Source organism: Orycteropus afer, unplaced genomic scaffold, assembly GCF_000298275.1.
Source record: "Orycteropus afer afer isolate SDZICR_OR568_19922 unplaced genomic scaffold, OryAfe1.0 scaffold00316, whole genome shotgun sequence".
Classification (NCBI taxonomy): Eukaryota; Metazoa; Chordata; class Mammalia; order Tubulidentata; family Orycteropodidae; genus Orycteropus; species Orycteropus afer.
In genome coordinates this window covers 1,832,713-1,845,679 of record NW_006921903.1, presented here as the reverse complement: position 1 = coordinate 1,845,679, position 12,967 = coordinate 1,832,713, and positions in this window count along the sequence as shown.

Here is a 12,967-nt window from a genome sequence, read left to right as displayed (position 1 = left end):
TTTTTATAATTGTCTTTGTAGAGGTCTTTTGTGTCCCTGGTAAGATTTATTCCCAAGTATTTTTTATTTATTTATTTATTTTGGTAGCTATTGAGAATGGTATTGATTTCCTTATTTCTTTTTCAGCAATCTCTTTGCTGGTGTAGAAGAATCCAACTGAAAAATCAAATTCTTTTGTGCATCAAGACTTCTCTAAAAGGATAAAAAGAGAACCTACAGATTGGGAAAAAAATAATTGGCTACAACATATCTCACACGGGACTCATCTCTAATTTAGAGAAAACTTCAACACCTCAACACCAAAAAGACAAACAATCCAATTAAAAAATGGGCAGAAGACATGAACAGATATTTCTCTAGATATACATGTGGCCAACATACACATGTGGAAATGCTCATGATCATTAGCCATTAGAGAGATGTGACTCAAAACAGCAATGAGATATCATCTCATACTAGCAATAATAGCAAAGTTCAACAAGGCAGAACATATTCAACAAGTGAATAGGAATATACCCAGGACCAAAATGTTGGTGAAGGTATCAAGAGATTGGAACACTCATACACTGCTGGTGGGACTGTAAAATTGTACAGCCCCTGTGGAAAACAGTATGATGTGTCCTTAAAAAATTGAAAATAGAAATAACATTTGATCCATCAACTCCATTACTAAGAATATATCCTAAAGAGGTGAGATCCAGGACACAAATGGACATATGCACACTCATGTTCATTGCAGCACAATTCACTATAGCAAAGAGATGGAAACAATGTAAGTGTCTATAAATAGATTAATGGATAACCAAACTGTGGTACATTCACACAGTGGAATACTATACAACATTAAAGGATAATGAGAAATTCATGAACCACCTCACAATGTGGAAGAATTTGGAGGATATTATGCTGAATGGAATAAGTCAATCACAGAAGAACAAATATTGTTTGAGTCCATTATTGCAAAAAATGAAGGAAAGGTTTACATAGGGAAGGAAAATCACTTTGTTGGTTACCAGGAATGGTAGGGAAAGGGAGGCAGGATGTCTCACTAGTCAAGGGTCACATGTTGATTTGGGTGAAAGGAAGAGCAGTATGGCAAGAGTGTGTGACCAGCATGGTGACAATGAGGAAAGGGAGGGCACAGAAATGTGCACAAAAGATAGACAACAGAGGCAAATACAATTACATGCACAATACTGCATTATAGCTGGCACCAAACACTAGGCTACGGGTAAATGCATACAGAGGGGAGAAGATCAGGTGGAGGTAAGTGAATAGGAATATACCCAGGACCAAGGACAGATTTGGCTGATTATGTTGTTGTTAAGTGCCATCGAGTCATTTCCAACTCATAGAGACCCCATGCACAGCTGAACGAAACACTGCCCAATACCGCGCCAGCTCCATGATCCCTGCTATACTTGAGCCCATCATCGCAGCCACCGTGTCAATCCATCTCGTTGAAGGCCTCCCCCTCTTTTGTCGACCCTCCACCCTACCAAGCATGACATCCTTCTCCAGGGAATGGTCCCTTCTGACAACATGACCAAAATAGGTGAGACGAAGTCTGGCCATTCTCACTTCCAAGGAGCATTTTGGGTGCACTTCCTCCAGGACAGATCTGTTAGTTCTTTTAGCAGTCCATGGTACTTTCAGCATTCTTCACCAGCACCACAACTCAAAAGCATCAACTCTTCTTCAGTCTTCCTTATTCATTGTCCAGCTCTCACATGCATATGAGGTGATTGGAAATATCATGGCTTGTGTCAGGCGTAGTTTAGTCCTCAAGGAGACATCCTTGCTCCTCAGCACTTGAAACAGTTCCTTAGCAGTTGACTTTCCTAATGCTAAACGTCATCTAATGTCCTGATTGTTGCTTCCATTGGCTTTGATTTAGAACCAAGTAATGTGAAGTCTTTGACAATTTCAATCTTTTCTCCATTTATCATAATGCTGCTTACAGATCCAGTTGTGAGGATTTTTGTTTTCTTTATATTGAGATGTAATCCATACTGTAGACTGTATTCTTCAATTTTCATCAGTAAATATTTCAAATCATCCTCACTTTCAGCAAGCAAAGTTGCATCATCAGTGTATTGCAGGTTGTTAATTATTCTTTTTCCAATCCTGATGCCATACTCTTCTTTATATAGTCCAGTTTCTCAGATGATTTGCTCAGCATATATTTTGAATAAGTATGGGGGAAGGATACAACCTTGACATATTCCCTTTTTGATTTTAAACCGTGCAGTGTTCCCTTGTTCTGTTCAAATGACAGCATCCTGGTCTATGTATAGGTTCATTATGAGCACATCCAAGTGTTCTGGAATTCCTATTCTTCTCAATGTTATCCACAATTTGGGATGATCCACATAATCGAATGTTTTTGTATAGTCAATAAAACACAAGTAAACATCTTTATGGTATACTTTGCTTTAAGCCAAGATACATGTGACATCACCAGTGATATCCCTTGATTCACATTCTCTTCTGAATCCACCCTGCATTTCTGGAAGTTCTCTGTCAATATACTGCAGAAACCATTTTTGAATTATCTTCACTAAGATCTTATTTAGGAGCTCTGGTAGCATAGTGCCTAAGACACTTGACTGCTAACCAGAGGGTTGGTGGTTCAAACCTACCAGTCACTCCTCAGAAGGAAGGTTGGGCAATCTACTTCCATAGTGATACCACCTCAGAAACCCAAGGAGGGGTTGCTATGAGTCGGGACCAACTCGACAGCACATAACACAACAACAACAAGATCTTACTTGCATCAGATATTAATGATATTGTTCAATATTTCCACATTCTGTGGGATCACCTTTCCTTGGAATGGGTACAAATATAGGTCTATTCCAGTCAGTTGGCCAGGTAGCTCTCTTCCAAATCTCCTGGGATAACCAAGTGAGTGCCTCCAGCAGGGCACGTGTTTGTTGAAACATCTCAATGGGTATTCTGTCAATTCCTTGACCCTTGTTCTTCACCAATTCCTTCATTGCAGCTTCGACTTCTTCCTTCAGTACCATTGGTTCCTGATTATATGTCACCTCCTGAAATGGATGATGATCCACCAATTGTTTCTAGTACAGTGACTCTGTGTATTCTTTCCATCTTTTGCTGATGTTTTCTGCATTATTCAATATTTTGCCCATAGAATCTATCAATATTGAAACTTGAGGCTTAACTTTTTTCCTCAGTTCTTTCAGCTTGAGAAATGTTGAGTGTGCTCTTCCTTTTTGGTTTTCTAACTTCAGGTCTTTGCACATTTCATTATAGCAATTGGCTTTGTCTGCTTGAGCTGCTCTTTGAAATCTTCTGTTCAGCTTTTTTATTTTGTCATTTCTTCCATTTGCTTTAGCTACTCTTTGCTCAAAGGCAAGTTTCAGAGTGTCTTCTGTCATCCATTTTGGTCTTTTCTTCTTTTCTCATCTATTTAGTGGCTTTTTGCTTTCCTCATGAATGATGTTCTTGATGTCATCCCACAATTCTTCTGGTTTTCAGTCATTGGTGTTCAGTGCATCAAATCTATTCTTCAGATGGTCTCTAAATTCAGAAGGGATATATTCAAGATCATATTTTGGCTCTCGTGGACTTGTTTTAACTGTCTTCAACTTCAAGTTTAACTTGCATATGAACAGTTGATGGTCTGTTCCACAATCATCTCCTGGCCTTGTTTGGGCTGAAAATATTGAGCTTTCCATTGCCTGTTACCACAGATGGAGTCAATCTAATTCCTGTGTATTCCATGTGGCAAAGTCCACGTGTATAATCACCACTTGTGTTATTGAAAAAAAAGGTATTTGCAATGAATAAGTCATTGGTCTTGCAAAATTCTATCACATCATTTCCAGCATTATTTCTGTCACCAAGGCCAAATTTTCCAACTACTGATGATTCTTCTTTGTTTCCAACTTTTGCATTCCAGTCACCAGTGATAATTAACACATCTCGATTGCAAGTTCGGTCAATTTCAGACTGCAAAAGCTGATAAAAATCTTCAATTTCCTCATCTTTGGCTTTGGTAGTTGGTGCATAATTTTGAATATTAGTCTTATTAACTGGTCTTTCTTGTAGGCATATGGATATTATCCTATCACTAATAGCATTGTACTTCAGTACAGATATTGAAACATCCTTTGTGATGATGAATGCCACACCATTCCTCTTCAAATTGTCTTTCCTGGCGTAGTACACCACATTGTTGTCTGATTCAAAATGGCCAAAACCAGTCCATTTTAGCTCGCTAATGCCTAGGATATCAATCTTTATGCATTCCATTTCATTTTTGGCAATTTCAAATTTTCCTAGATTCATGTTTTGTACACTCCATGTTCCAATTATTAATGGATGTTTGCAGCTGTTTCTCCTCAATTTGAGTCATGCCACATCAGCAAATGGAGGTCTCAAAAGCATTACCTTATCCATATCATTAGGGTTGGTTCTACTCTGATGATGCAACCCTTTCCTGGTCCTATTTTGAGTTTCTTCTGAACTAAGTGGCTTATCCTCCTGCACTATATCAGGCAATGTTTCTGGGCTATTCATAGAGTTACACAGTAATGTATCAGACATGTTTCTCTTCTATTCATAAAGTTTCCCCTGACCAATTGTTTGAGAAGTGGATGGCCTCCTCCTTCTTCCTAGTCTGTCTCAGTCTGTAAGCTTTTGAAACCTGTGTACCATGTACAAACCTGATGGGTTTGAAACACCGGTGGCAGAGCCTCAAGCCTCACAGCAACACAACTCCACGGTAGGACAAACTGACAGACAAGTTTGTCTAAGGATAGGAATATTTACTAAAGGATATATATTCTTAAGGATAGGAATATATATTAAAGAAACTGAATTGAGAAACCAGAAATAAAATCTCACATTATCATCAATCTATTTTCAACAAAGGAGTCAAGATAATTCAAGTGTAAATTAATTATTTTCAATAAATTGTGTTGCGACAATTTGATATCAATATGCAAAAACAATCCAACAATTACAATAATAATAATAACCAACACCCTTACCTCAGTCCATACACGAAATTTAACTCAAAGTGAATCTTAGAGTAAGAGTGAAAACTACAAAATGTCCAGAAGAAAGATAAGAAATAAGATTTGTGACCATGATTAGAGAAAAAGATTTAGTCATGACATCACAAGCAGAATATAAAATTTTTAAAAGTTGATAACTTGACCTTGTAAACTGAAAGAAAAAAGTATATATATATTTCAAAATCTACTATTAAAAATTGAGAAGACAAGCCACATACCGGAGAATACAAAACAATAATGTATCTGATAAATTACTTTTATTCAGAATATTTTCCTCCTATGCATGTAAAAGCTGGACAATGAATAAGGAAAACCACAGAAAAGTCGATTCTTTTGAACTTTGGTCCTGGCGAAGAATGCTGAAAGTACCATGGACTCCTAAAAGAACCAACAAATCTGTCCTGGAAGAAGTGTAGTCAGAATGCTCCTTGTATGCGAGAATGGCCAGACTTTGTCTCACCTACTTTGGCCATGTTGTAAGAAGGAACCATTCCCTGGAGAAAGATGCTATGCTTGGTAAAGTGGAGGGTCAATGAAGGAGGGGAAGGCCCTCAACGAGGTGGATTGACACAGTGGCTACAGCGATGACCTCGGGTATAGCAAGGATTGTGGAAGTGACACAGGACCAGGCAGTGTTTCATTCTGCTGTGCGTGGGGTCACTATGAGTCAGAGAAGACTCAATGGCACCTAACAGCAACAACAACTCAAAATATATTCAGTGATGATGTAATGATTAAAAGCATCTTAATCAAAAAATAGGTGAAGGATTTAAATAGAAATTTCACCAAAGAAGATTAAAAATTAGTAACAAGCATGTGAAAAGATGCTCAGTGTCATTAGTCATTCAGAAAATTCCAATGAAAATCACAATGAGAAACCAACATGATCATCAAAACGACCAACAACATTAAATGCTTTAAAGCTGTGTTTCTGATGGAAATGCAAAATGGAATAACCACTTTGGAACACAATTCGTCAGTTGGTTCAAAAGTTAACATCTCATTATTTTACAATCCAGCAATGCTAGCTTCTTAATCTGGATGATAGATCATTAATTTTTAGTCATTTTTCTTTCTTATACATGCATTCAAGGCTGAATTTCTACATGTTTGGCTGTACCCTGCAAGTGTATATATTATTTATTTTCACTTAGTTAACAACTTTTCTAGCTTCCATTGCAATTTCCTTTTTAAGTCATGAATATTTAAAATTCATTCATTTTCTAAACATTTGGAGACTTTCTATTTATCTTCTTAAATTAATTTATATGTAATCTTATCACGGTCAGAGAAATGCTCCAAATAGTTTAGGTCCTACACAAAGAGAAGTGTATTGTGTATTAGAAAAGAATGTGCATCCTGTAGTTCATGAAGTTATTAAGGATGTGTCCATCCTGCACATTCGTAAATCATGTCGTTTTAATAATCTAAATTCTTAATTTTTTTTCCATCTGTTTGTCCTGTTAGTTTCCAAGACAGATATATTAAAACTTTCTAGTATGCTTATAGATTATTGCTGTTTTTCATTGAGCTTTGCCTTTTTTTTTTTTTAATTCACAAAATTTGAGGGTATGTTATTAAGTCCATACTAAAAAGTCAGAAATTATACTTGGCTGTTGAATTATCCATTTTGTCATTATGATATGTGTTCACGTTATATATCTTTTCTTCAAGCCTGCTGTGTTTGATATTAGAGTATTTGTACTTATCTTCTTTTGATGGCACTATGGCTAAAGCAAGGAGCTCTAGTGGCTCTGTGGTTAAGGCTTTTGGCTGCTAACCAGAAGTTCAGAGGTTTGAACCCACCATGTGTTTCACAGAAGAAAGATGAGGTAGTCTACTTCCATAAAGATTTACAGCCTTGGGAATCCTGTACAGCCTGTATGAGTTGGAATTGACTCAATGTCAGTGGGACTGGGTGGTTCTACTCTGTCCTATAGGGTCACTATAAATCTGAATTGACTCAATGGAAGTGGTTTTTTGGTCTTTTACTTAGCTTTTGCACTATATATACTATTTCACACTTTTGCTTTTATGTATACTTTTGTATTTGAGATGTGTCTTTCATAATATATTGTTGTTGTTAGGTGGTGTTGAGTCAGTTCTACTCCTAGTGACTCTGTGCACAACAGAACAAAACACTGCTCAGTCCTGCATCAGCCTCATAATCCTTGCCATACCCGAGCCCATCGTTGAAGCCACCATGTCAATCCATCTTGTTGACAGTCTTCCCCTTTTTCTCTGACTCTATACTTTATGAAGAATGATATCCTTCTCCAGGGACTGACCCCTTCTGTTAACGTTGAAATGCAATCTGATCTTTTCCAAAAACTTGAAAAACGTATTTCAATTATATATTGTTTTGCTTTGTTTTATCTTCTATTCCCCTTTCATGATTTCTTTCGAATCAATTGCTTTTTAAATTTTTTTCCCATTTTTTTCCTCTGTTGGTTAAACTCACTCCCAATGCCGTTGAGTTGGTGCTGTCTCATAACGACCTGATAGAATGCAGTAGAACTGCCTCATACAGTTTCCAAGGCTGTAAATCTTTATGGAAGCAGACTGCCTCATCTTTTGCCCATGGGGCGGTTGGTGGGTTCAAACTTCCAACTTTTTGTTTAGTAGCCAAATGCTTTAACCACTGAAATACTGGAGCTCCTTATTTTCTTGGTAGCTATGTATTATTTTAATATTCTGTTTATGGAATTTCATGAGGTGGTAACATATGTTCCTTACCTTTAAGTCAACTTCAAAATAAGATTTCTAATCTGTTGTAGTGCAAAGGCTTTATAAAAGTTTAACTCTGCCCACCACTCCTCACTGCCTTTTGTGTTACTATTGTCATGTAATTACATTCTACATATATTTCAAACCATGATGACATTGTCATTATTTGTATAAACAATCACTATTTATATTTAAAAAAAAAATCCTTCAGTATTGCCTATAATTCAAATCTGTTCCTAGTTAAGTTTCTCTATTTTTATTTGTTTGACAAAGTTTTTCATATTCTTTATTGAACATTATTCTTACTCTTAGCTGTAGAATAAGAAAGCTGCTTTTTTGGGCAATGTTCTTGTTATTATTATTATTGTCACTACAATTCTAGTAAATTGAAGACATCATTGCATTTTATCTTGGCTGAACAAAAATGGAGTCTTTGATCATGGCTTGCTGGGTCCTTCAGCCAGCAGCTCTCCTAGATATTAATGTGTTGTATGCAAGGAAGGGCCCTTAGTGAAACATTTGGTAAGCCCTTTTCATAAGAAGGCCAGTGCCCAGCCAGAGTTGACCCTACATGACAGGCACAGTGACACTGGCACTAGTTAAACCCAATGGACATCTTCCTTTTCCTGAGGCGTACATAGTCCATTGGAGTAGGCTGACTTTTTGCACTGTTATCTTACCGTATTTCAGACATGTGCTGGACATTGTGCTGAGAACTGACCTCCTCCAAAAACTATTTTACAATGTGCCAGACATTGTGCTGAGTAATTCATATGCATGATCTCATTTTATCTTATCAGATGCTCTCCAAGCGAAGTACCTGAGAAAATACATGGATAAAATATTGTTGTCATTGATATTGCTGCTGTTGTGGTGATTTTGTTCAAGATAACTCAGTTGAAAGAGGTGAAGTCAAGGACAACACCAGTCAAAAAACTCCTGTTTTCACATTGTCACGTAGAATACATGTGACTGAGCCAATAGAAGTCTGTCTCCAGTACCCAGGTGAGAACTCTCTCCAACCTCACAGAAATAGCAGTGAGCTGTACAAGGGGTCTTTCTTGTTAGGGGATGAGTGACTTCACTCTCAGATAAGCTTGTATTAATATTAAGTCAGATCTTTAAAGTATAAGTTAAAACCAAATGCTAATTCCTACATTTAACAAGATAGTTACCTTCAGCAACTTCAATGATTAAAAAAAGAAAGAAAGAAAGAAAGAAAGAAATCAAAATGACATTGTAGGCCCAAAGGTTTTCTTTGAAGGAGAAAAGTAACCAGTGGAAAGTCCCTTAAATCCCCCTACTTTTCAATTCAGTGACACAAAGGAGGCACAGTTACCAAAGATCTTCAGCATTTTCCAATGGATGTGGAAGTAATGGAGACCAGTACAAAGCTTGATGACTTTTGTTCTGATGGTATAATCCTTTATTCTGGGAACATAATTGTCTCTCAATCTATTTTGGAATTGGCAGATGTGCAAAATAAGAACACATACAGACTTGAAACCATTTCATCATTTCTTCTCTTGCAATAATCACCATCTGAATGTACTTAACACATTGTATTCTGAGAGACAAGTAGATTGCACTTCCAAAGATGACATACATCTCAGTGTGGAGCAGTGTGAGGGTGCTGGGTTCACCTTCAGCTCCATAGACTTGAGCACCTTTGAGTCTCAGGGATGGTGAGTCAGATCCTGAAGAAGTTTCCTCTTCAGGGACCTCTCCTTGGACTGGTTGACTGTGTGAAAGAACCAGACATACCAATAATTTACTTCCATTATTCCATGAAATTCTGATGAAAGGTTTTTTAGCACCTGGGAATGTATTTTCAAAACAGGTACCTTTTGTTTTTTGATCCATATATTAATTTCAGCAGAACTTTAAAAATATATATATTTATTAATTTAGAAGGTCCCAAGTAATGTGTTATTTATAAACAAACTTCCCTGCATCTGTTGAGCTACTTAATATAAAAAATAGGTCACATCTTTCAGTTTCAGAAATAATTCTGAGGAAGAGGGCAATACGTGGTCTGGAAGCCAAAGCTTCTCCTGGTGACTCCAGTGATCCATCATGGCAGTTCAGAGGGACCATCTAGCTGTGATGTCTCCTAGGATGCACAAAGCCTCCTCCATCCCAATTACTTTCAAATCAATCACCTTCATCAGGAGGCTTGCTGTGCCTGATGGCTTGTGGACAAATGTTTTGGCTTCTGGGACAAAATGTTAGCAATTGTGAGAACTTTGATTTGGAAGGTTCAATGGACAGGTTTGATAAATTGTGCTAAGAGCAGAAAACATAGCAAACATTCTTGCTGAAATATTGCACTTTGATCAATTTTCTCCTAATTTTTTATACCAGACACACCCTAAGAAAACATTTTCTTACTATGTATCTTTTCAAGCATTTGTTTTGCAACCAAAACATCTTTGCAACCAGTCCCAGTGGGTTGGTTTATTTAACTCATGATTGTCATTTGGGTTTCTGTGTAAGTGGACCAGACATCAGGGAAGGTAAAAAATCATAAGCTTTACTCAGCAGGTTGGATGGTTATAAACACAGGACACATGTCTCAGGTGTAAAGCCAAGTTCAACATTCGTTTCAAATACTTTCCTTAGTAGGACCTCCTTTGGACTTTGTTAAGATGGCAAATGCTTTCTAGTGTATTGTTGTTGTTGTGTTGAAGAGTTTCTACTCATATGACTCCCTGTGACAGAGTAGAACCACCTTATAGGGTGTTCTAGGCTGTGACCTTTAAGGAAGCAAATCATCATGGCTTTTATCCTGAGGACCTGCTGGGTAGTGCAAATCCACAACATTTTGGTTAGCAGCTTAGAGTTTAACCATTAAGTCACCAGCGCTTCCTTTTCAGAGTAAATATGCTATGCATATTAGTGTACATTTTAGGTTTTCTAACTTTTTCACAACATATATTATCAATTATTTTTTTATATGTCCACATAATGTAGCATTTTTTGAATGATTCATCCCAGATGATTACTTCTAGATTACCTCACTACATAGATACATATTTAACGTTAATATATCACTTTGTATGATCTGTTATTATTATTTGTTTATAATTTAAAATAATGACAGAATATTGTCTACAGGACACAGGGATAGTGTGTGATGTTGTAGGCAAGTACTTAGTATACTAGACAAAACCAGGCTGTGGAGCCCAGCCTTTGAAATATGATTTAAAACAGAATTTATAATGTTGCAGAATTACATAAAACTGTGTGAAATTGTGCAGATAATCATTTAAATCTCCCTACATGAAAAGATAATTGCTCCAGAAATTAACTGTACCTGGGGTTCATTCATTTGGTCATGGCTAGTTTCTTATGTAGTGATGATTTGATATTAGAGCTAATTAAGATCAGGTCAGAGTTGCTGAAGGTCAGACATTAATGTGCAGGATCATTGAAATGATAATTATAAACAGATTAGGAAGCCACGGTCTTTTATAAGGGGTTATTAGATAATTACTGTGAGAGTGTACGGCTTACTGTAATAATGGATTATCGACTACTTACCGCATTTTAAGGGTGAGAGTGTATTACTTCCTCAAGGACTAAAGAATAATGTTGAAACTCAAAGCTCAGTAAATAATGTAGAATAATTGTAGTTACAATCCATTTTGCCCTGAAAGGATTTTTATTTTAGGACAGTGTCTCATATCCTTGATGTTGTCTTTGTTTTTCTCCACATAAAGATGTAGTTCTTGGGATAGAGAAAAAATATATAGTATTGGAATGCCTATTGTTAACTGAGAGTATCTGGATGTGGTGAACAGTTCATGAGCTTAGCTACTAACAAGAAGTTTGGACGTTTGTGTCAACCCATAGGTGCTTCAGAAGAAAATCTTGGTGATTTATTTCTGAAAAATCCCCCACTGAGAATGCTATGGAACACAGTTGTACTTGGACACTACCCCATGTCTTGGTGGTATGGAGTCACCAGGAGTCAGTCAACTCAACAGCTTTTTTTTTTTTTTTTTTTTTTTTAATGGTTGACTAAGAAAAACAGTGAAATGTGTAAGATTTTCTTTCACACTGGCTCATGTATAAGATCTCTTGGATATTGGAAATTCATGAAAACACAGGGTGGAATGGAAGATGTTGGAGCCCACATTGTTATTTGCCAGCACGGTACTGTGTTTTGTTTGCATGTGACTTTCACTGGACAACATTTCAACAATGAAATGACATGAAATTCTAATGATTTTAAGGGTTGCTGGATTGTGATAGAAGTAAATGAACATTCAGAGACTTGGGGGTAAGTGGAACAAAATGTTCTTGAATGAAAATCCTGTGGTAGGCAGCCATTTGCAATGCTTTAACCTTAGGTAACTCCATAGAGATAGAGTTCACAAAGAAAAGAACTCATAGGGGTGAAGAAATACTGAGTATCATTTGAACATGCTCCCTGACCTAAAGGTAGCCAGGTCTGAACACTGCATCTTTTGTGCAATTACACTAGGTCAAGGAGCATGTTCAGGTGAGCTCATTTCTCTGTCAAGTTTACCTCTGTGGCATTACCTGAGGTTAAAGCATTATAAATGTATGAATAGCACAGTATTTTTGTTCAAGAATATTTTGGCCCACATAACCCTGAGTCTCTGACTGTTGCTTTCTTCTATCATAGTCCAGCATCCTGTAAATTCACTGGAATTCCATGCCATTCTATTATCAAAATGTTGCCCAGTGAAACCCATGTGCAAGGAAAACTGGGAGATATCAATGTGAGCTCCATCATGATATATTCCACCCTATGTGTTCGCGGATTTCTAATATCCACGGGTGCTTATACATGATTGAATGTGAAAGAAAAGTCTTACTCATTCACTGCTTTACTTAGTTAACAAGATAAAGAAAATTGTGGAGTAAACTCCAACTCTGAGTGATTCCACGTGTGTCTCCAGGAGCCCGAGTCAACTCAATAATTTTTTAAAATTATTATTGTTCACTAAGGAAATAAAATTACTCCAGTCCTTTTCACCACCACTCATCTGTCAGTTTGTCATGCTGTGGTGGCTAGCAAGGTGTTGTGATTCTGGAAGCTATGCCAGGGGTATTTCAAATACCAGCAGGGTCATCTATGATAGACAGGTTTCAGTGGAGTTTCCATAATAAGATGGACTAAGAAAAAGGACATGGCAGTCCACTTCTGAAAAATCTGACCA